Source organism: Lathyrus oleraceus, chromosome 4, assembly GCF_024323335.1.
Source record: "Lathyrus oleraceus cultivar Zhongwan6 chromosome 4, CAAS_Psat_ZW6_1.0, whole genome shotgun sequence".
NCBI classification, from domain to species: domain Eukaryota; kingdom Viridiplantae; phylum Streptophyta; class Magnoliopsida; order Fabales; family Fabaceae; genus Lathyrus; species Lathyrus oleraceus.
In genome coordinates this window covers 85013889-85039247 of record NC_066582.1, presented here as the reverse complement: position 1 = coordinate 85039247, position 25359 = coordinate 85013889, and the positions used below count along the sequence as shown (strand labels likewise).

Here is a 25359-nt window from a genome sequence, read left to right as displayed (position 1 = left end):
ATCCCATTGATTCATCAAGTTCCCATCTAGGGTTTGAGACCCTCATGAACAAAGAGCACAACCAAGAATTGATCCAAGAATGGTTAGGATCATCATATATTAGTCCCAATGTTCTCTACATGTTATATTGATCAAGTTTTCTTCAAGAGTTTGGGGGTGATTAACCTTGGAAACCCTAGTTTGACTGGGTATCTTGAGTAACTTCTCCAACAAGCTATCTCACCAATTGATCAAATTTCTCAAGGGACACTTCAAAATTCATCATCTTATGCATATATGATCTACCATGAACCAAGAAAGTCAAGAGAATTGGAAGTTAGCAAGGTTGTTGATGGTGGTTGGCCAGATGAGGTCATCTGATCAAAACTAGGTCTCCCTAGACCTTATCTCCTACAATTTTCACCATATGAAAATGATTCCAAGAGAAAACATACTCTAAATGACATTCCAAACAGCTTTCATGTTGAGACCTAGAGCTATTTTTTCTTGGAAAATCATTTTCTATGTGGAAACATTATAGGTCATTTTGTCTAAACCCTAATTTGAAAGTCAACTTCCCAAGGCCATAACTTGCTCAATTTTTATGAGATGAAAGGTTTCCAAGTTTCACAATCAAATTAAATGTTTCTAATTCAACTTTGATGTTTGGAGTGGGAGCTAATTAAACTTTTTTGAGCATGTGATATGAGGTTACATTATAGGTCACTTTTGACCTATACCATTGATCAAGTGATTTTTCCAAACTTCCAAAATGCATAACTCTATCATTTAAAATCCAAATGACATGAAATTTGTGACCAGTTTAAAGGTCTTTGAAATATCTACAACTTTTATACATTCACTTTTCTCATTTGAAGCTCATATAAGAAGTTAAGCAAGGTGGAACATTGAGACATATGACTTGACACTTAGAAAAATTTTGATATGTCAAAAATTTCCAAACTTCCACCTCAAATTTATTTATGATAAAAACGACAAATGGAAAAGTATTAAACATGAAAGTTACTCCTCTCAATCTCACCTTTCCAAAGAGCTCAAATTCTTCCTCTTTGGACAAGGAATGCATAGGCTGCACATGGCATGAATATGGTGTCATCACTTGGCAAGGATCAAACTTCAAATCTTCATGTACACTTGCCTTGCAACCCAAGTTGAATTCAGACTATCTCACACTCATTTATGGACTTAGGGCAATGATTTTATGGGCCTATGCCCGCCCATGCACCCATGCATCATCAATACCAAATTTGGAAAGTGGATTTCAAGTGTGCAAAAAGCAATGGTTTCAGCTATAAATAGAGCCTCATATGCTCAACATTTCACACACATTGGCGCCATCTTTGATCCCCAATCTCTAACCCTCACATTGTAAAGGATAATCCTGAAAAACTCACTTGAATTTGAGTTTGAATTTCCACTGTTTTGAAATTCAAAACTCAAGAGATCCACAACCTTTTTAGCATTTAACCCTTCTTTTGCAAGCATTTGGAGTGAGATCAAGCACGAGCAAGAGCAAGATCAGTTGAATCCAGACCTCCATTGAAGGTATTTTTCAGTAATTTTGATCTCTTCGATTCTCTCTAATTCTTGCTCAATTCTATTGATTCTTTGGTTGTCAGAAGTCCTACCAATCTAGGCAAGAAGATTAAGTTGCTTAGAGGCCAAATCGAAGCAACTCAGTTCATGTACCTCAAATTTCAGCTCCACGCCTCTCTCAAGATACTTGGAGTTAGAGTGAATTGAGACTAGATTCGAACTCAGTGCCATTTTTACTTTGAAATCATGTCCTTGTTTTTAATTTTGGTGTTGGTTATGACTGAACCAGTCCAGCGAGATTCGCCGGAGAAGACAACCTGTCCTTGGCCGCCGGTGGTGTACTGGATGGTTCTGAGCCATATGATCCTTTTAAAATGATCTAATCATGAGTGTTCCTTTTGAATACCAATTGTGTGTTGCGCTGACTTAAGTGCACGATGGAACGCGCATTGGTGGCCACTTGATCTGCAACCTCAATTAATGAGGGAGATCAAGTGGTCCACGTTTTTTCTGATATTTTAATTTTCATTTTAGTTGCTTTATTTTTAATAATTCATATTAAATTTAATATTGATCCAAAAAATATGGGACTTTCACCAAAAAAATTCAAATATTTTCCTCTTTCATATTCTGAATTAAATTTTTTTTTGGATCATTATTAATATTTTTCATGAATTAACTGATTTTTCATTTATTTTTAATTGTTTAAAAATATTTTTAAATGTCCAAAAATTATGAAATTTTTTCTCCAAGGCTTTGACCTTGTTTGACCTATGATAAATCTCATGGCCATTTCTTTGGTGTTTTGATGAGATTTTAGGAATTGGACAAACCATATTTAATTTAAATGCACTATTTTAGTATTTTTAATTTGAACAAATGCCAAATAAATTTGTTGACCAATTGTGATGACTTGTTTATGTTTGACTCTTGTTGTTGGGCCTTGGTCAAGGTTGATTTGACTTTGTCAAATTAATATCATTGGATTTAGGGGATTGATGGAATGTACATTCCATCTCCCAAAATGAATGGATGATATTAATTTGGTAAAAGTCCTCCTTTGACCAATTTGTGTTTTGATCCATTTCCCTCCCACTTCATCTTATTCCCTTTTTTCATTCATTCATTCCATTTGGCCTATGATATCTCAAAATCCTAAGGCTATTTAATTAAAAAATTGACATGAGTATGGATGAGATTAGGTCATCCCTTTTGCATATTCTTTTTGTGTGTGGTATGTTTCATGAGCATAGTCTACTATACTATGTCTCTAACATGCATTAACACCAAAATTTTACTGCCTGACCTCAAATAGTTGTGACTTCTACATAAGTCCAATTACGATTGCTTAACATATAGCTAAATTTGTGACATAAAAGGCATAAGCATTCTAGTTAGTGAGATTGTAAGTCTCCGATCTTTCATGGTATTGTGTGGAAACTTGGCCTTTTTTCCTTCCTTTGGAAGATGTCTTGGTTCAAGGATCCATGCTTGTGATAAGTGGGTTGAGTGTTCTCCAAAGAATGACTTCAATTAAAAAGCAAAAGCAAAGCAATACTAACTTCTAACCTATTAACTACTAACTTTTAATTTCAAGCTTTTACTTTAATGCCATTTAATTTTTTCTTTTATTCATTTGCCATTGTTCATATCATCCTATTTGTTTATGTTAATGCACTTTTCACTTTGTCCATTTGGACCATATTGTGTGATATATTTTGTTTGTGTATACTTTGTTTGTTTGTGTGGTCTTTGACCATTAATGTACATAATAACAACAAAAAAACTCTAAAAACTTTTGTGTGGAGTGTTGGTTTGATCTTGGACAAATGGACTTAGAATCTAGGCAACATTCTTATGCTAAAGGACTTGGCCAATGCCAACTTATTGAGAAACTAAGTGCTTGCAATTTGAAACTTCGTCTGATACATCATTCAAGATCCTTTTGAGTTCATCTATAACATGATCATTGTGAAGCTGTTATTTTGAACTTGTGGCTTGTCGAATTCATCTGATACATGGGCTATTTTGGAGAAGAACATGGAATGGATAAGCTTGGATGTGGCTATCTTTATTTAATTCCTTGATCTTCAAGATAATATAATTGTGCATTGTGTTATTTGATTCTAAAAGTCCAAGGGAATTCTGGGTTTCTATTGACATTCTTGTCTATTGGATTCCTACCCACTTGGTCAGATCTTTTCAACTCTAAACTTTTAAATTTTATACATAGGGTAGTCTCTTCATCTTCTCTCCATTTCTTTAATTTCAAAATCTCTTTCTCCATTTTTCAAAATCTTTGTGTGAATTACTTTTGTTCTAAACTTTGACCACTTTGTAAAAAGATGGAAACCTTGGCCTTATGCCATTGCATTTTCAAACTTCTTTTTTTAAAATCAAACTTGGAAATAAACTTAACTATACTTGACCTAAACTTTCAAAAAGCCAAAAAGAACTAACGCATTCAAACCATTTTAGGCCTTTGTGCCTTTCAAATTTAAATTTTGTTAAAAGTAATGCATCCAATTTGAAATTTGTATTACGAACTACGAGGTTTTGATCCCTCATTTTTATGTTGCTACGTAGGCATAAGATCGAAGGTCTTGTCAAACACAAAAATATAATTAATGAATTCTTTTCTGACCCTCCCATTCTTTTTGTTTGTAAACATCACTTTATACCAAGTACATATGCACACAAAAAGGGCTCCCTAGGAGTACCTAGGACACTTTGGGTGCTAACACCTTCCCTCTGTGTAACCAACCCCCTTACCTGTAATCTCTGACATTTTATTAGTTTTGATTTGAAAACTTCTTACTTTTTGGGTTTTGTTCGTACTTTTTTCCTTTTTCTTTGGAAACAATAAAAGCATGGTGGCGACTCTTGTTATTTGATCTCTAGCTTGTCAATAGCTTGATGATCATGAATGTACCGCTACATTATGCCATTGCCTTTTTTTAACTCTTTTCTTAAATCAAACTTGTAAATGAACTTAACCATATTGACTTAAAATTTCAAAAGACAAAAAGAACTAACACTCATTCAAACCCTTTTAGGCCTTTCGTGCCTCTTTAAAATCCTTTTTTTTTGTTAAAAGCAATCAACTCACTTTGAAATTGATCCCACGAACTACGAGGTTTTGATCCCTTATTTTATGTTGGTACGTAGGCATAAGTCTGAAGGTCTTGTCAAACACAAAAATATAATTAATAAATTCTTTTCTCATCCCCACACTCTATTTATTGCAAACATCATTTTATACCAAAACACATGCACACATAAAAAAGGACTCCCTAGGAGTACCTAGAACACTTTGGGTGCTAAGACCTTCCCTCTGTGTAACCAACCCTCTTACCTGTAATCTCTTGCATTTTATTAGTTTTGATTTGAAAACTTCTTATCTTTGGATTTTGTTCATATTTTTCCCTTTTACTTTGGAAACAATAAAAGCACAGTGGCGACTCTAGTTTTATTGACATTAAGTTTATCTATAGCTTAATGTTCATGAATTTACCGCTACCGAAATTAAGTGGCGATTGTGTTGGGGAGTAGTCCTTAGTGGGTTTAGCCTACTTTAAGTGATAGCTTCCGTAAAGGGTATTATGATATTGAATTATTTTAAAAGATCTACAGAGTTTTTAAATTTCCCTACACTTTTAGATTTAAAAAGTCTTTAACGATAAGGGATATGAGGTTTATACGGTGGTGGAGGCACATAAGGTTCTTCTTTCTCTATGGCCTCTTCGCTTTTATCTTCCTCTTGTTCGTTTTCCTTCTCAGTTACCTTACCAGGGTGTGGGTGCATGGATGGGTTTTGAATTCTAGGGTCGGTCGATCCGTCTAGTTCTGTCCCACTTCGTAGTATAATAGCATTTGCATGACCTTTTGGGTTTGGTTGCGGTTGTCCAGGAAATATGCCTGCAGGGGCAGCAGTAGGTGCTTGTTGTTGAGCCACTTGCGAAATTTATGTTTTCAACATTTTGTTATGGGTGGCTAAAGCATCTACCTTGTTTGCTAACTACTTGATTTGCTCACTAGTGTGTATGTTTTGATTTAGGAAATCCTTATTTGTTTGGACTTAGGAAGCTATGAAGTTTTCCATCATTATTTCAAGGTTTAAATTCCTAGGAGCATTTTGAGTATTTATGGCAGCTTTATGATATCCTGGTGGTACAGCAGGTGCTTGGTTAGGTGCATACAATGCATTTTTGATTTGTCCGAAAAGTTAGGATGGTTCTTCCAACCTGGGTTATAGGTGTTTGAGTAAGAGTTAGGATGGTTCTTCCAACCTGGGTTGTAGCTGTCTGTGGAGGTTCCTGTCAGAAGTTGACATTCAGGGGTAGCAGGCCCTAGAACTCCACATATCTCGCAGTTAGGTGCTACAGTAGCCACGGTGGTTGCGGGTGTTATGGTTAAGTTGTCTATCTTTTGAGTAAGAGCGTCTACCTTGGTGTTGACATGGTCAAGACTGCTTAATTAGTACATACCGCCTTTCGTTGGAGGTTTTTCTACGAAGGTTCTTTCGCTTTCCCACTGGTAATGATTCTGGGCCATACTTTCGATAAGTTGATAAGCCTCATTAAAGGGTTTATCAATCAGTGTGCCACCTGCGGCGGCGTCTATTGTCAACCTTGTGTTGTACAAAAGACTGCTGTAAAAAGTATGGATGATCAACCACTCTTCTAGACCGTGATGTGGGAAAAGCCTCACCATGTCTTTGTATCTCTCCCAAGCTTCAAAAAGTGATTTGTTATCTTTTTGTTTAAACACGTTTATTTAGGCTCTTAGCATAGCCGTCTTACTAGGTGTGAAATATCGTGCTAAGAAAACTTTCTTCAACTCGTTCCATGTAGTGACAGAGTTGGATGGTAGAGACTGGAGCTAAGCTCTAGCTTTGTCTCTTAATGAGAATGGGAAAAGACGTAGTCTTATAGCTTCGGGGATGACACCATTTTCTTTCACTGTGTCTGCGTATTGCAAAAACACTGAAAAATGTAGGTTCGAGTCCTCCGTGGGACTACCTGAAAATTGGTTTTGCTGTACGGCTAACAACAACGATGGTTTTAGCTCGAAACTATTGGCCTCGATGGCAGGGGAAGCAATGTTGTTATATGGTTCATCCTGGGAAGGGATTGCATAGTACTTAAGAGGACGATTTTGCGGTATCAGGATCGGGAAGATTTAGCTTGATACGATGTTCTCATATCAAGTCTCGTATCCGGTATTCTAATCTTAGATAAAGCTCAGGTTCGTCGAATAGTAGCTTTAATTTCTCGCCTTGAGAGCGAGTACTTGGCATACACTCGAAAAATTAGAAAGGGAAATAGAATTGTTTTCCTTATTCTATACTGGGCAATACTAGAGTTACGATATCGACTAAATTAGTCCCCGGCAACGGTGCCAAAAACTTGATCGCGATTTAGCAAGTCTATGGGAATCGTGACTACAAGTGCAAAGTCGTATCGCGTAGTTTTAAAGATTATCGAACCCACAAGGACTAATAATCAAACATATTGTTATCTAATTTTACTATGTAAATCTAAGGTTGATGATCGTTTAAAGATTGGAGGGATGAAGAAAAATATTTATAATGTAAATAAAAGATTAATAAAGATATTTGATAAAGGGATATCGGTATGTAACGCATCAAACTTCGGGGATTCGATAGATAGTTGGTGTAATCTTATTGATCAAAATATTCTTCAGTAGAAATTATTTATAAAAAGGACTTAGTCTCACACTCTTGTTTTTATTGACTCTGACCATACTCTTAAACCAGAATGCTTGGCTCTCGCGGTCTCATTATGAATTTACAAGTAATTTTTGAATATGAATAAAGTCTAATTAATCCTAAAGCGCTCTCGCTGTGTTTAGGATTAACGCCTAGTTTCAGCTATCTGGTTAAAATCTCAAACTCTCGTTCTTATTGACCGTAACCTTTGTTTGTTTTGTACTATCGTACGAAAAACAGTTTTGAATAAAACAAGAAACTAAAACCGGAAAATTATATTTTATAAAAGCCAACACCAATTATTTACGAATCACATCGTTTCGACAGTCTTTACATACAGATACCTAGAGGTTTAGTCGGTCATGGATCCGGTAACATACATGGTATTCAGACAATCAAGCATACAATAAGGCATAAATAATTAAAATGGCAATCCAAATAAAACTTGGAATATAAATCGATAACTTGAAATAAATCCTGATTCTTCAAATTAAACAATATTGACAAGCTTTGGCAATCAATTACACCGTTACAATCAAATTCAGATGCGCAAAAAATAAGTTGCAATAGTCCCCGATGTGGAGAATCTATTGCTTTTACAAAGTAAGAAACTGCCTAAGAAAACTAACCAAAAGAATCTGACTGAAAAAATGCCCACTTGAAAAGAAAACCAACCCTCCTTTATATACTTGTCACTTCCCTTAATTATAGCATTCGTTGATTGAAAAGGTAAGTGGAAGTCATGGCTAAAATTGTGGAGGTCGTGGCTAAAAAGGTGGAGAGAAAATAGGGGAGACCGGGTTGATGGCGGTTGCCACGACCCTAGTATGATCTTTGTGGCGAGCACCACCTTTTGAGGGATGGGCGCCACCACTTCCTTGCTTTGTGGAGGGTGTCACCACTCCTTTTAGGTCATGTGGCGGGCGCCACACATCCAAGTGGTGGGTACCACATGTCCATTTGGTATGGTGGGCCCCATGCTCTCTATTTTTCTCCATTTTTTTCTCTTTTTCTTTCCTTTTTGCTATTTTCCACTTTGCTTGCTTATACATCTCTTATTCGATAAATACCTGCAATAAACATAAAATACTGCATAATAATAAGTCTTAATCAAGTAAAAATAAATGCATATGAAGCCAAATACACGATACGTGTTCGCGTTATCATCATTATCAATGGAACTTGGGTGTTGATAAGGTGAAAACCCTAATCCACCAAAATGGATGATTGATCTTGATGGTGACTTGATCCATCCCTTGACCTTTGCTTGTGTTTTCCTTGTATGTGATCCCTTGTGTGTGATTATTGCGTTCATGCATACATATGCATCATGACATTCATCACAGAAAATAAATTTCAAGGAACTAGGGTCTTGTTCGCAAATATTTTCAGACCATGGATTATGGACGACGGAACACTAATAAGTATAGTTTCAGATGTCCTAATTTGAAAGGACTAAGGAAGTTTCCATCCTTTCTATTAGATCCCTTGGACTTCAAGCAACGTCAGGGGAAGAATTATATGTGTTATCTACTTATGTGGTTGAAGGACTTCTGAGTGTGTTGGTTCAGTTTTATGATCCTCTCTACCGGTGCTTCACTTTTCTTGATTATCAGCTTGTGCCTACGTTAGAAGAGTATGCCCATCTCTTGGGAATAGTTGTATCTGACAAGGTAAATTTTAGCGGATTGGAAGAGATTCCTAGATCTCACATTATAGTTGAAGCTCTTCATCTGAAGAAATATGAGATTGATGCTCATTTAGTGAAGAAAGGAGGTATTCTTGGGTTGACTTCTTGTAAGACCCTAATTTTGACCCTAAGATCCCTCATGGCATCAGATCATTGCTCAGTGCATTGCCTCAAGGATCATAGCATGTTTGGTTCCTTAACCCTAGGGTGGGACTTGGTTGAGTGTTTTGAGACCACCAAGCATGATTGTATTGTATATTATTGATTTTCTTATTTGATTATTAACCAAAAGCAGAAAAATATGTCACTAACTCTTTTTGTTTTGAAATTCAAGTGATCATGTGCTCCAATGCTCCTAGGAGGCTCCTAAGCTCAATGAAGTGGCTAGATGAAGATGAGAAAAAGCATGACAATGGTACACAAAGCTCTTAATCATCATATATGTCCCCCAAGTATCTCAATTGTCCAATTTGATCAAGATAACCCAAAAGGCTTGAGGATTGTTTCCCAAGGAAACCCTAATTCAACTGTGCTTTGACTGTGCCTTGCCAATGAAGCAACCTCAACCTATGATAAAATTTAATCAAGGGAAGTTATTTAATTCATTATTTTATGCATATATGAGCCTATTTGAGGTTCCTCAATCATTTATTCACCAAGATTGGAAGTTTGGCCTTGAAAAGTTGACCAGTCAAGTCATCTAACCAAATTGAGATCCACTGAGATGTAAATTTTGATGTGTTTGTCAATTGAAGATGACCCCAAGATAAAAAATGTTCTTAATAACCATATGAACAACTTTAATATTCATCAAAAATCTATTTGAAACTTTTAAGGTCACCATTCATTTCAAAACATTATAGGTCATTTTGACTGAAACCCTAATTTTTGGTCAACTTCCCAAAGACCTAAGTTCCTTATTTCTTATGATTTTGAAATGAGACCAAATTCATTGGAAATATTAAGATGTCTACTTAAAATGTTATGTTAGACAAAATTTAATAATCCTAAAATAAAGACATGTGATAATACAAAACATTATAGGTCACTTTGGACCTAAGTCATTGAATTTGAAAAGTTCCCAACTTCAAGTGCCCACAACTTTCTCATGAAAAATCCAAATAATGAAAACTTTGAGTCTAATTTGATCATCTTGAAAATATCTACAACTTTTATGTTGGAGGCGTTTCCATTTGAAGCTTTCATCATGGAAACATAAGGGATTGAAGTGGCTTTCTTTTGGTGAAAATTTCCAAAGGGTGACTTAGACATGTTTTGTGCCCAAACTTTCACAGCCAATTTTCACTAATTTCCAAATGCCACATGAATTTTTTGCCAACATGACTTTTGTTCCTTATTTTAAGGGCTTTCCAACGATTACTCACATTACTTTTTTGGACTTTCCAGGTGTGAGTTTCTAAGAGCTTTATCTTTATGTCCATTTTGGCATTTCATGATATAACTTCTTGATGTACAAGCTTGTGTGGTTCATTATGCACGTCCAATTCATTTCCAGTTGACCTTAGCTTCGTGTATCACCCACTGTTGGCCCTTACATGCGCCTACACAGGCCCATGCAAGGAGAATTCAAATCCCATGCACACGAGGGAACCATGCCTTGCAACCCTTTTCAGCTATAAATAAGAGCTCAATCTCATTCATTTTGGAACCAAGTCGAGATCTGAATTGCTACTGAATTGAAATCCCAACCTTCACTAAAGGAATTTTTCAGTTTTCTCTTTCTCTTTCAAGCTTGAAATTCAACATCATTAGTTGATTTTCAAAGCTCAATTCCTTAACTTATCATCTCCATCACACTTCCAGAGCAAAAGTAGATCAAGAGTTTGAAGAATTCATGGCATTTGAAGCTTCATTTCAGAGGTAGAACCTCAAACTTTTTGGATCTAGATCTTGCAATTCAACATGATTTTCTTTGGTTTATGAGGTTTTCTGAAGTCCTCATACTTGAGGCAGGTCAGTGGTGGTCTTAATTGTTCAAATCCTGCCATTCCAATTGACACACCATGATCTTCCATCTCACATTTCTCTCTAAATAGGAAGAGTGAGGATGATCCATGGTTACAGTGGTGATGTACATCATCTGAGCTTCATTTTGATGTCCTTATATTTCATTTTCATTACAAAAAAAATTCCTGCGCAAGGTGGTTGGAGATTGTTGGATCACCGGAGAAGAAGGTGTTTTCCACCGTCTGCACCACGTGGTAGCCTTCCCATCCCTTGGATTGCGCTTCCACGTTCTAATCTAGACCACTTCTTATGTTTACTTGATTTAATACAACATGTCACGCGTTTGACTCCAGCGTACCATGCATCCGCGCCTCTGAGTGTTTGATCCCTTGCCACGTCAATTAATGAAATGATCTGATGGCTGTGCATTTTTCCTATTGTTCCTATTTTCTTTTAATTTCAGTTAATTCCTTTTATTTTCAAAAATTCATAAACATTTTATTTGAAGTCACAAAAATATGAGACCAGTGCCAAAAAAATTCTTGAAAAATCTAGTTTCATATTTTGATTTTTAATTATTTTTGTGACTTCATTTAATATTTTTTGTGAATTATTTGATTTTTAATAGTTTTAATTCATTTTTAATTACTTTCTGATATTTGAAAAATCCAAAAATATTTTCCTAACACCTATGGATCATGATAAGTCTCATCAATTTCTTATTTGATTTGAGATTTATTTGAGATTTTAATTCATATTGTGTTATTTTTTCATTATTTTTAATTGTTTTAAAATAGTTTCTGATTTCAAAAATTGTTGAGAAAATTTGTCAAAGTTTGTTTGACCATGTTAGACCTATGAGAATTTAATTGGACTTGTTGAAGTTGATTTGAATTGAATTTGAGGTTTGACCATATTTTGTTTATTTTATTTTGCATTTATTTTTTATTCAAAAATTACCACAAAAAAATATGTTTGACTTGTTGACTTGTGTTCTTCATTTATTTTCTGTTTGACATTGATTGATGATTACTTGGTTCATATTTGATCAATTTAGTTTGATACTTGAATTCTCTTTCCATCCATTTCATCTTCATCTATTTCTTTTCATCATTTGGCCAATGAGTTAATGTCTTATGGTTGGTCTTGACAAATAAGGGGTTTAACCTTCTTTGATCCAAACCAAACTCAACTTGATCCAAGATCAAGTGAGTTGCTTTGTGTCCAAGATAGGTTGCTTCTTGGTCAAGCAAAAAACCTAAAGTCCATACAAGGATCTTCCCCTTTTGTTTTGGCATGGCAAGTTTGTGGAGCTTGGCTTACTAGTCATGATCTCTAACTTGTGTTTATTTGCCTATAATTTTATTGACCGGCCTCAGATAGGTGTGACTACTACATTAGTCCACTTACGATTGCTTAACATAGCGTTACATTGTCTTATGACAAACTAACATGACTCCACTTAATACTAACATTAATTTGAGCATTTAATTTCTTTCCCTTTACTTCAATGCAATTTAATTCTTGCTCATTTATTCATATTGCTTTTCATTTTGCTCACTTGAGCACATATTTTATGTTTATGTCATTTTTCTTTTGCTCACTTGAGCTCATTATTGTATATAAATATATTGTTGTCTTGTGGTTGTTTTGTCTTTGTCTTGTGTGAACCTAATGCAAAAGGAAAAAGGACTTAGAATTAGGACATACCTATGCTTAAAGGAGTTCAAGAGCAACTAGGCCTCATGCCTTTAGAATGCTAAACTTGTTGAAGAGCAACTAGGCCTCATGCCTTTAGAATGCTAAATTTCAAAGTTGACTTTAAAGGACATCTCATCTAAACTTATTCTTTGTCCATTCCCTTTATTGTGTGGTGAACTTTTTGATGTTTGCTCTTGTGTGATAGGGATTCCATCTTGAGATAGTAAAGAGGACCATTGTCATGAATAGCCAAGTTAAGAGAGACAAGCCAAATGGAGATCCTAGGAGCTTGAATCCAAATTGTTTGATTGCTTGATTATGTGCTAAGTCCAAAAGAAAGGAGCATCTTGAATCATCTCTATGATTTCCAGAAAAGGAACTCCAAGGGTTTGTCTTTTCTCTCTTATCTTTGTATGCTTTAGGACTAGCCCTTCTCTTCTTCTCCCCACTCTAACTAAGCCAAAATCTTTTCTTTCAAACTTTGACATTGTTTCAAATTAGAAACCTAGGTCTTAAGCCTTTGACTTTTTCAAACTCTTTTCATAAATACTCATTGTGAATGAACTTTAATCTAACTTTGATTTCATTTTGTAAATAAATCTAACTTATATATATAACTCACTTCAAGTTGTTTTTGTGGTTCCAATGGCCACCTTATTAAAACCTTTTCAAAAACATTAGTCATAGGTTTGAGTTATCATAGTGGTTGATGTAAATCTCACCTTATCCTTAGTGATTGGATTATAAGTCTTCCATACTTATTATAGGGTTAACCCCTCACTAGTATGTTGAAGCTCTCCTTACATGGTGAATTGTTGGTTTAGAATGAGTTTTCTCCCTTTGATAACAAAAGACCTTAAGGATTTTGATCAAATCAATTCACCAATCTTTGTGATTTTTACCCTAAACTACGAGGTTTTGGTCCTACCTTTGTGATGGTACGTAGGTAATGGGTTCATCCATTCAAACAACAAATTTGTAAATATAATCTATTCTCTTCTCATCCCTCCAATCTTTTGCACATATTTTCACAAATACCAACCTATAACACATATTTGCAAAAAGAGGTTCCCTTAGAGTACTAAGGATGTTTTGGGTGCGTAAAACCTTCCCATTTCATAACCAACCCCCTTACCTAGATCTCTGACCTTTTTATTAGTTTTTGATTTGATAAAACTTCTTACTTGGCTTTTGTTCGCTTTTTAGCCTTTCCTTTTGTACGCATTTGAAGCTATCTTTGTATTACTCGTCCATGGCCTTGCTTTGTTCCCTACCGTTAACAGTTTTGTTGATGTTAACTCCATTATGTCGCATCCGCGAAAATCAACTGGCGGGAAAAAAAAAACAAACAGAGCCGCCACCGTGCGTTATTTATCCCAAAGAGGGAAAGGAAACGCTCGAAGAAAACCTGGAAAAGACATGGTCTCGCGACCAAAGAGAGATGGGATCGGGAGTCGATTATGCGAAGGGAAGGTATTAGCACCCCTACGCATCCGTCGTACTCGACGGGATCCACGCTCAAAATGATAGGATAAGGTTGCTAAAACTGCTCGAAAGAATGCACACACACTGGAATAAACACAGATGGAAGAAAAGGGGGGAACGGGCTCGCTAGGATATCGCATCTTATGCCTACGTATCTCATCTGGAATGAGAATCAGAGCTACCGTAGTTCGGCTCACGCACGCCGAAACAAAACACACACAAAAGAAACCGACTGCCAATTGCTGGGCTTATGTCAGACTCCACACAAACAGGCAAACATGGAAACTGAATGCCAATCGCTGGACTTACATCAGACTCCGAACCAACAAATACACACAGGAAACCAACTGCCAATCGCTGGACTTACGTCAGACTCCACACAAACACACACAAAAGGGGTTAACCGGACGCTGAGTCGTCAAAAAGCAACAAAAAAGTTGAACAAACAAGCTAACAGGGAGTCTGGTACTCGAGCCTGCTAGCTGTCAAGCAAACACACACAAAAAGAAAAAGGGTGCCCGGAGAGATCTCGTACGATCTCCTGCCTACGTACCTCATCTGGTATGAGGATCAGGGCGACGTAGTTCCCCTTAACAGGGGAGAAACTTCTAACCTAACCAGAGACTGGGAAATGACAAACTAGCAGGGAGCCTGACTCGAGCCTAATAGTTATCATGCAATCCACAATGGTCCTAGGTTGAAGTTTCTATCTAACTTGCACAGGGAGCAAGCTATCCTAAATAGCACAGTCAAACAACACAAGCACAATAAACAATCACACACACTATATGCAATCAATTGGGCTCATACAAGGTTAGGATGCAAAAGCAAGCCAACTGGAATTGGGTGTAGTTAGCTCTTAACCCTAACATTGAGAGTTAGGGTGAAGCAGATGAAATGGGAAGTGAGGATAAGACCTCACAGCTCTTATCCCTGGCCTGGGAGAGCTTCAAACAAATGAAAGTAGGAGTTTAGAAAGTTGGAACTCTTCTCCACACATGACTGACACAACAAAGATCTTGGGTTAATATCTACAATGCATCAACACAATGTGTGTGAGCAAAGTGGATGACACACTGACTAGCAGGAGATGGATTACACATCTCTTTTATCTGCCAATCGCCTCATAAGAGGACTTTTCCTGCTTGGCACAAAAATAAACATTCACAAGCATTGCCTCTTAAGGAGGACTTCAGACAGGTGCCTGCCCACATAACAGGACAGGTCTTCCAGACTACATGAAGATTAGAGGTTATACCTAAGTGGTTAAGCAACCAAGCAAAAGAAAGTTCAAATTGAACTTAAGCAACTTATGTACCTGAAAACAATCTAAACAAATCAGTTCAACTGTACAAGCAAACAGACAATCATGAATATCAAACAGTCAAACCCTATAAGCAAAGGCATAAGCCAACAAGTCAAACTCCAATGAGTTAACAACCCTACAAAACACACAAGGTTAGTAGTCAAAAGTAAACATCACATGCTCAAGTGATAGAGCATCATCAACTATGGAACTTGAATGTTCAACCTGAAACCAAAGCTCAAAGATAAGCAACCAACCACTAGGTCAAAGCCTAGGGTCAAAGATGGATAAAAAATTTAAAACAGAAGCTGAAAATTAACATGAATCAACTTCAAACACATCTTGAAACACTCCAAAAGGTCTCATCTCAATATCAATTACCAAATCCATTTCATGAACCAAACATGGCAAGGTATGCAAATTGTGACCACATTGTGACACCAGAATGAACAAATGTACATTAAATCAAAAATGATTCAAATGATCTTGGAAAAATTCATGAGTAAACAGGACATACAACATGATCATCACACAAAAAATTAGAGGCATTGGACATCAATAGGCATGGTAATCACATTGCATAAGTTAAAATAATCACAACAAGCACATGTGTGACACCAATTGTCACACCAACTTATCATAGGCCTAAAACAGAGATGGATTATGGTAAAAACCTCAAACCAAAGCCAAAACAACATTCAACATGTCTAGAAATAGTGTGCAAAATTTCACATTCATTGGATAAGGAACAAGCATTTCACAATCAAATGAAATTCAAGGCAATTTAAAAGCTCAAATGTGACCATCCAACAAAAATCATGAGCAATCACAACATTCATATCAAGCATCATACAAAAAATCAGGGCAATTGGAATTCATTTGGCATGGTAAACTCATCAATCAAGTTGGACATCACAAGGTGTGACACAAATTGTCGCACCTACCTTAACATGATCATAAAACAGCAATGGCAAATGATAAAAATACCAAATCAACACCATAATGTCAAGCCAAGAGTCCAGTTTCAACATGTAAAATTTCAAAAGCATTGGATTGAAAATGAGCATTTCACAAATGTATAAGCATGGCAAGGTACAAAGTGCACACATGTTTACAAACCCTAGCACAAAATAAAATCCATCCAAGCACAATTTATGGAAAAATGATGATAAAAAACTAGATAGAAAATGCAACATCATGCAAAAAACCACATATTTTTTTGAGCATTTTTCAATTATATATGAATTTATGAAGATGAGGAAAAAAATAAAAAAATGCATGAAGCATAGCATATGAACACATGAGGAAAATTGGAAAATATCATGAAGCAATTGAAAATCTGGCGTGGCTGAGAATCGAACCGGGGCGAAACTCAAATGCCAGGCGCGCCAAGTGAAACGATGCGTTTCACTTAAGTGGCTTGGTCTAATCAGGAACCAGCATGGCCAAACGCATGCACCAATCGCGTTTAAGCCCTAAAACACCTATAGCCATGGATTAATGTTGCAGAAAGGATCCAAAAACCGTGGCCAAAAGATGAACATCATCATCTTCAAACGCGCACTCAACATGAACAGTGACACATTCAAACACACCAAGAACAAATTCTCCAGATTCCAAAATTGAAGCCATCAACATGTAGCATATTCATCCTAGGTCATGAATCTATGTCTAGTTTATCCTAATTCCAACTATCATGAGAGAATCGAAGCCATTATCATTTGCACATGAAACTTCCAACTACCATAACTCAGTCAAACATGCATGGAATTTTATGATCTAAAGCTCAGAGTAACCACAACAACAAGATCTACAGATATATCACAAGAATTTTAAGAAATAAGGAGATCGAATTTGTGACCTCTTGAAGTGCAGCAGTTGGATTTTGATGAATTCAGGCTTTGCAATGCTCCACACCTCTTCTATAACACTTGTATAGATGATTGGAAGGTAGATCGAAGCTTAATTGCTCTTGAATCCAGCAGAATTTGACATCACCATTGTTGCTTCCAAGCTTGCATATGCTTCAAACATGCACGAATTCTCTTGGTTCTTCCTTCAATCTTGCTCCATGATGCTTCCAGATGATGAATCAAGCCAAAGAAATGGATGTTGTTTGAGAAAACTTGAAGAAAAATTGAGAGAAAAAGTTTGAGGAATTGGATCTAGATCTGAAAATAATGAGAAGCTAACTGAAAAACAGTTAGAGATTGCCTTTTATATGCTCCACTAATCATGCTTAATCAAGCTTAAACCATTTGGTAAATGTAATTAGCAATTTGGAGTGTATGTGCAAAATTGGGATTTCACCTCTATGCATGGTGTGCATGGTGAACAGTACACGAAAATGGATTGAAATGCACTCAAAATGCTGTTTGGGAGCTAAATGCAATGATAGGATGTTCAAATAATTGACCAATTTTAAACTACATGTTTTCCCTCCAAAAATCAAGTGAATTTCCAAATATTCATGTGATGATAATTGATGTAATGTGATGCAAGATTTTGAAATTAGAGGTTAAAAGGAGAATTTAGCAAAAAGAACCACTTGAATTGGAGTTTTAGTTGAGAAGTTATGCCCATTTGAAGCTCCATGTACACTTTGTCAAGTTTTGATCATATCTCCTTAACCACACATGAGAAATTGATGATCTTGGACTTTTTGGAAATGGGAGAGAAGGATCTACAACTTTCATGTTCAACAAAATTTCATTTGAAGCTTTCTTGATGATGTAATCTTGAGTTGAAAACCTTTCTATTTTTGGCAAATTCAAATTACAGGTCACTTTCTATTTTTGGAAAGTTTTGTCCTGACTTTATTTTCTTCAATGTTGATGTTTGAAATGTCAAATGAGACTTGTTTGAACATGAATGAAGTATTTCCACTCACTTCCCACCTCCAAATCCAACAGTTGACCTTGCAGTTGACTTTTGTGGTTGATAGATGACTTGAACATGCACAGATGATTTTGAACCTCAACCACTTGATGAAACAACTCCACAATGAAACCTTAGCTTATACAAGCTCAATAAAATCATATGATGATATCCATCTTAATAAAGACCTCATCTCCTTGAAAAACCCTGATTGGCATAATGCAACTGATTAGGGTTGACCAGAGGTCAAAACCCTAATCCCAAGGAAGCTAAACATGAATTATGAAATCTTTGCCAAGGACATAGCCATGAGGATGATGATGATGTACCATTTCAACCAAGATAATACTCCACCTCCTTGAGAAACCAAGAAACCCTAATTGAAGCACAAACCCTCAGATGATTGGTGAGCAATTCATGAAACCCTTAGGCTTGCATCTCTTAACCTCTCCATCTTCTGAGAAAGACCTAGGAGGATGACTTGCTCATTGTTTCCACATGATATGCAAAGATGCAATGACTAATGCCCTAAAAATGAAATGCAATATGTTAAGCTAGTCCCAAGAGAGGAGGGCAAATTTTGAGGTGTTACAGTTGCCCCTATTCAATCCACGGTGAACCTGTTGACATGAACAGCCTCGGCTTTCAGATGATCAGGGTGAAGAGTGATTGAATACCAAGAACAGACGAACAATTTGCACTCTGATGGGAAATAATTAACAATGCCTGTCAGAATCGGAAAAGAAGCAATCTCAAAAGAAGAATCCGTCTGGTACGGAGAGATTCGGCCTGAACACCGAAAAGGAATGTTGACCTGTATACCAAAATAAATGGTAACACAGGAATAACCATGGCCTGAACACCGCATCCGCTGGGGATTATTATTTTTTTACTTTTTCTTGAACCCCAAAACTTTCTGATTGATGATTTTCTTTTGCTTTTTTTTTTGAACCCCGAACAAATATTTTTCTTTCGCGCGAATGATCCCGGATCACCGCAGTTGAACCCCAACATCTTCATAGTAGTCTTGTTTGCCAAACAATGAACCCCGCTCTCCAATTGAACCCCAGTCGCCTGACGATAACTCGCGATCGTCATTGTGAACGCCGTTCTCCAGAAAACACCCCGTGTCCCCCTTTCTCCATTTGAACCCCGTTCTCCAGAAAATGCCCAGCATCTCCTTCTCTCCATTTGAACCCCGTTCTCCAGAAAATGCCGCAACACTTCCCTTTCTCCATTTGAACCCCGTTCTCCAGAAAATGCCGCAACACTTCCCTTTCTCCATTTGAACCCCGTTCTCCCTTGTGATAATTCCGCTGGCAACGTCGGAAATAACACCAAAACACCACTCTGATGGCGACATATCAGAGGGTACGCCTTCACAACAGGAAGGTAACATGTGCATTTCTTCCTCAGAAGACACCCATAACGACTTCTATTGGCCTTAACCAAAGTCTAAGGTGACACATGATCAGAAGATAATCCTGAGGACCTCATCCCGGATATAATCTTCAACTCCAATCTCCGTTTGAACCCCGCTCTCCAGAAAATGCCGCAACACTTCCTTTTCTCCATTCTTCGATTTTCGTGCTGATCGCGTAGCGTTCTTTGATCTTCATTTCCATCTCCGCCCGACGGAAAAATTTCCTCCAGTATCGCACTACTGGGGAACATTGTTACTCCAACGTTGCGATGCTAAACTCCTCAGAGTAACACCTTCAAATTTCTATCTCGCACGACAGAAATCTCCTCTAGTATCGCACTACTGGGGAATACCATTGACCCAACGTCACGATGCTAAACTCCTCAGAGTAACATCTTCACCATCCGGCGAAACCAAATCTCAAGCGGCAACCACGGCTCGAGTAACTGATGCTTGCAATGCTGATGTTGATCTTCCAACTAGCGAAACCACTCCTCAAACGGTAACCACGGCTTGAGTAGCATCTTCACCAACTGGCGAAGCCAAATCTCAAACGGTAACCACGACTTGAGACTAGCTGATGCTTGCGATGATGATGCATGGTTTTTTTTTAGCGCAATGCTCCATAATTATGGAAATGCTACGCAATTTATTATGCAATATGCTATGATCTCTTAAATGATACATGCATAAAAAGTATCCCCCTCAAGGGACTCTCCTGGGGAGCTTGAGGCACTCTGCTGAGGAACCCACTAACACTCCAACCTCCACCCTGTTGGGAAATAACACTACTGCTGGGAAATAGGCCACCCTTACTAGAGATAACCTCCTCTGCACCCAACCCGCTTGGGGGACTTCGTTGGGGAATAAACCACCAACGCACTCTGTGGGGAAACAACGGTCTCTGACTTGCTGGGGAATTAACAAGCTTCGTCATGCTAGGGGAAACCACTACCCACAGACACCTCCGCTGGGAAATAACAACCTTCAGGCCTGGCTGCTGAGGAACATCGATCTCAAACCTGCTAGGGATTATCCATCCCGACCCTGCTAGGGAAGACTCGGACCTTGAATCTGTCGGGGAGGTAACAATCCCAACTCTGCTTGGGGAAACAAGGAAAGTCTGGCGCAAAACACCCGTCGACTCGTCGAACCTTGGTATTCAACATCCAAATCCAGTGTCAGCTTTCCACTTTTGAGAACTCCCAGACTTGTCTGAACTTTTCTGATTCATCACCTTATATTCCCGACTCCTCCGTACTCGACGGAGATCGAACTCCCTGGATGTATACCAACTTTCCAATCCTCAGACTTTGAAGAGTCTTCTTGATTAATATCCAGGATCGTCGTACGTTCTCGCCGTCTTTTCACCATTCTCCAATCCCTCTTGTCCCTGACTGGACTCCATGGGGATCTCTTGTCAAAAGCTTCACATCACAACCTGCAAGTGAGTGAAAATATCTAACAACACCTGCAAAAGAGATCGTTAGATAAAAACGTGCCCCAGGTATGCCAAAATTTCAACATCTGGGTCACTCAACCTTCCGAATAAGATTTCAAGTTTTCAATCTTATAAACATGCATTGGAAGGGACCTGTATGTCTTAAAATGCAAAGATTCTTTATCACAAACAATTGGATGTTTTTGCAATCAAAGCGGTAATGAAAACAAAAACAAAATTATTTGACTGAATATGCATTTTATTGATTGAAAAAAGTGTGGCTCAAACTGAGTAATACAAAGGAAGCAATTCCTGAAAAGAGGTAATTGCGCACAAAAGGAAAATCTATCCTAATGGCAATGTGAAACCGTGATCTCATCGAGTTCCAACTTGGTTACACCCCATATGTCCTCAGACCCTCCGTGCTTTCTGCCTTCTGAACAAGACGCTTCCGACTGATCCCTGCCGGGGATTATCCTGGTGCTTTAACCGAAGTACAAACGATCATGCTGGACGCAGTTGTTCGTTTCAATCCCTCTTTTGCCTGGACCACCCTTTCGGGTTTTCAGTCCACCGGGATACCCTTTTTTGCCCAAGCCGCCTTTTCAGGTTTTCGACTTGCCGGGTGTACAATTTTTTTTCTTTTTATCCCTAATTTTTGCCCGAACCTTTTCTCTTTTTTTCGGTTCGCCGGGATGCCCCTTTTTGCCTGGACTATTTTATTCTTTTCGTCCAGCGGGTCTCTTTATACGAAGTATTTTTTAACTGCGTCCGCATTCACAGGGGATGGAAAATCCTCGCCATCCATGGTCGTTAACAACAAGGCTCCGCCAGAGAAAACCTTCTTGACCACGAATGGACCTTCATAATTGGGTGTCCATTTGCCCCTACGATCGTTCTGAGGAGGAAGGATCCTTTTCAGCACCATATCACCTACGTGATACACACGAGGTCGTACCTTTTGGTCAAAAGCGCGCTTCATCCGCTGCTGGTATAACTGCCCATGACAGATGGCCGCCAGCCTCTTTTCCTCAATCAGGCTAAACTCTTCATACCGAGTCCTTACCCATTCAGCCTCTTGCAATTTCACGTCCATCAGGACTCTCAAAGAGGGAATCTGAACCTCAACCGGTAGCACGGCTTCCATTCCATATACCAACGAGAAAGGCGTTGCCCCAGTAGAAGTACGCACCGAGGTTTGATACCCATGCAATGCAAACGGCAACATCTCGTGCCAATCTTTATAAGTCACAACCATCTTCTGCACAATCTTCTTAATATTCTTATTGGCTGCCTCAACCGCCCCATTCATCTTCGGACGATAAGGAGAAGAATTGTGATGCTCGATCTTGAATTCCCGACACAGTTCTGCCATCATCTTACTATTCAAATTAGAACCATTATCAGTAATGATTCTCTCGGGAACCCCATATCTGCAAATGATGTCTCTTTTGAGGAATCTGGCGACGACCTGCTTCGTCACGTTTGCATAAGAGGCTGCTTCCACCCATTTGGTGAAGTAATCAATAGCCACTAATATGAACCGGTGCCCATTCGAAGCCGTAGGCTCAATCTTCCCAATCATATCAATGCCCCACATAGCAAACGGCCACGGAGATGACATCAAACTCAACGGATTTGGAGGCACGTGCACCTTGTCAGCATAAATCTGGCATTTATGACACTTCCGCACGAAGTTGAAACATTGGGCCTCCATCGTCATCCAGTAATAACCTGCCCTCAGCAGCTTCTTCACCATTGTATTCCCACTGGCATGGGTACCGAACGACCCCTCGTGAACCTCTTTCATCAATTGGCTTGCTTCTTTATCATCAACACATCTGAGCAAAACCCAATCGAAATTTATCTTGTACAAAACCCCATCCTTATTCAAGTAGAACACCATGGCCAACCTCCGCAGAGTCTTTCGGTCCTTCTTGGATGCTCCCTCAGGATATTCTTGGGTCTCCAGATAACGCTTGATATCGTAATACCACGGCTTCTCATCGTCAGGCACTGTGTCAACAACAAACACATAAGTCGGTCTATCCAGACGTCCCATCTCAACACTGGGGAACTGATTCCACCACTGCACCTTAATCAAGGCAGCCAGAGTAGCCAAAGCATCCGCCAAAGGGTTCTCTTCTCTCGGCACATGCTGCATTTTCACCTTGGTGAAAAATGTCAACAATCTCCTCGTATAATCCCGGTATGGAGTTAAATGAGACTGATGCGTATACCATTTTCCGTTAACCTGATTCACAACCAAAGCTGAATCTCCATATATAACAAGGTTCTTGATCCTCAAATCAATCGCCTCTTCAATCCCCAATATGCAGGCTTCGTATTCAGCCACGTTGTTGGTGCACTCAAACGTTAGCCGGGTAGCAAAAGGAATGTGGGATCCTTTCGGCGTAACAAAAACAGCACCAACACCACAACCATTCACGTTAACGGCCCCATCAAACATCAGAATCCATTCGGATTCAGGGTCAGGCCCCTGCTCCGGGATTGGTTCCTCACAATCTTTCGATTTGAGAAACATGATGTCCTCATCAGGGAACTCAAACTTCATCGGTTGATAATCCTTAATGGGTTGCTGAGCGAGGTAATCAGACAATACACTCCCATTGATTGCTTTCTGAGAGGTATACTGGATATCATATTCGGTCAAAATCATTTGCCACCTCGCAACCCGTCCGGTCAATGCTGGCTTCTCAAAAATGTACTTGATTGGATCCATCTTGGAAATCAACAAAGTGGTATGAACCAGCATATACTGTCTCAGTCGGCGAGCAGCCCAGACCAAAGCACAACAAGTTTTCTCGAGCAGTGAATATCTTGTTTCACAGTCGGTAAACTTTTTGCTAAGGTAGTATATGGCATGCTCTTTTCGACCAGACTCGTCATGCTGCCCCAATACACACCCCATAGACCCCTCGAGGACCGTCAAGTACAGAATTAACGGTCGTCCCTCCACATGAGGCATCAGAATCGGAGGCTCCTGCAAATACTCTTTTATCTTTTCAAATGCCGCTTGGCAATCATTATTCCACCTGACCGTTTGATCTTTTCTTAACAACTTGAATATGGGTTAAAATGTGGCTGTTAGATGAGATATGAACCGTGAAATGTAGTTCAATCTACCTAAGAAACCACGAACCTCCTTCTCTGTTCTTGGTTCAGGCATTTCTCTTATTGCTTTTACTTTAGCAGGATCAACCTCGATTCCCTTTTCACTTACAATGAACCCCAGCAGTTTACCGGACCGCACTCCGAAAGTGCACTTGTTTGGATTCAACCTCAGTTTGAATTATCTCAGCCGGTCAAACAACTTGGCCATATCTACCAAATGCCCCTCTTCTGTTTGGGACTTTGCTATCATGTCATCAACATAGCATTCGATTTCATGATGAATCATATCATGAAACAAAGTAACCATGGCCCTCTGATAGGTAGCACCGGCGTTCTTGAGATCAAATGGCATCACCTTATAACAATAAGTTCCCCACGGCGTGATGAACGTTGTTTTCTCCATATCATCTGGCGACATTTTGATTTGATTATAGCCAGAAAAGCCATCCATGAAGGAAAACACCGAGAATTGAGCTGTATTATCTACCAACACATCAATGTGAGGTAATGGAAAATCATCCTTCGGGCTAGCTCTGTTCAAATCCCGGTACAATATTCGCGACCCAGGGTGGATAATTAGTGACAGCTAGGAAACCAGCATCCAATTGCTTCTGCACCTCCTCTTTAATTTTCATGGCCATCTCAGGTCGAGTTCTGCGCAACTTCTGCTTCACTGGAGGATAATTTGCTCTCAACGGTAGCTTGTGCACAACAATATCGGTATCCAATCCTGGCATATCCTGATAAGACCAGGCGAAGATATCAACATACTCTTTCAACAAGGCTACCATTCTGCTCTTAACACTCGCCTCCAACGCAACCCCGATTTTTACTTCTTTCCTGACCTCGTCGGTACCCAGATTCACAATCTCAACTTGCTCCTCGTGCGGCTGAATCACCTTCTCCTCTTGTTTCAACAACCTGGCTAATTCCTCTGGCAGTTCACAATCTTCTTCGCCTTCTTCTTCGGCATGACAGATCGGATTGTCGAAGTCATATGAGGGTGTAATAGGATTGTTATCAATGAGATCCGGCGAGAAATCGCATCTGCATGAATGTTGATTCA

The 25359-nt window shown here is 38.6% G+C and overlaps 1 non-coding gene across 1 annotated transcript; it reads left to right on the top strand.

The window, feature by feature from the left end:
- Positions 1-6220: 6220 nt before the first annotated feature.
- On the top strand, positions 6221-6327 carry LOC127077585 (small nucleolar RNA R71). The gene has a single exon (XR_007787378.1). It is a non-coding gene; the product is annotated as a small nucleolar RNA R71 (small nucleolar RNA).
- Positions 6328-25359: the final 19032 nt, after the last annotated feature.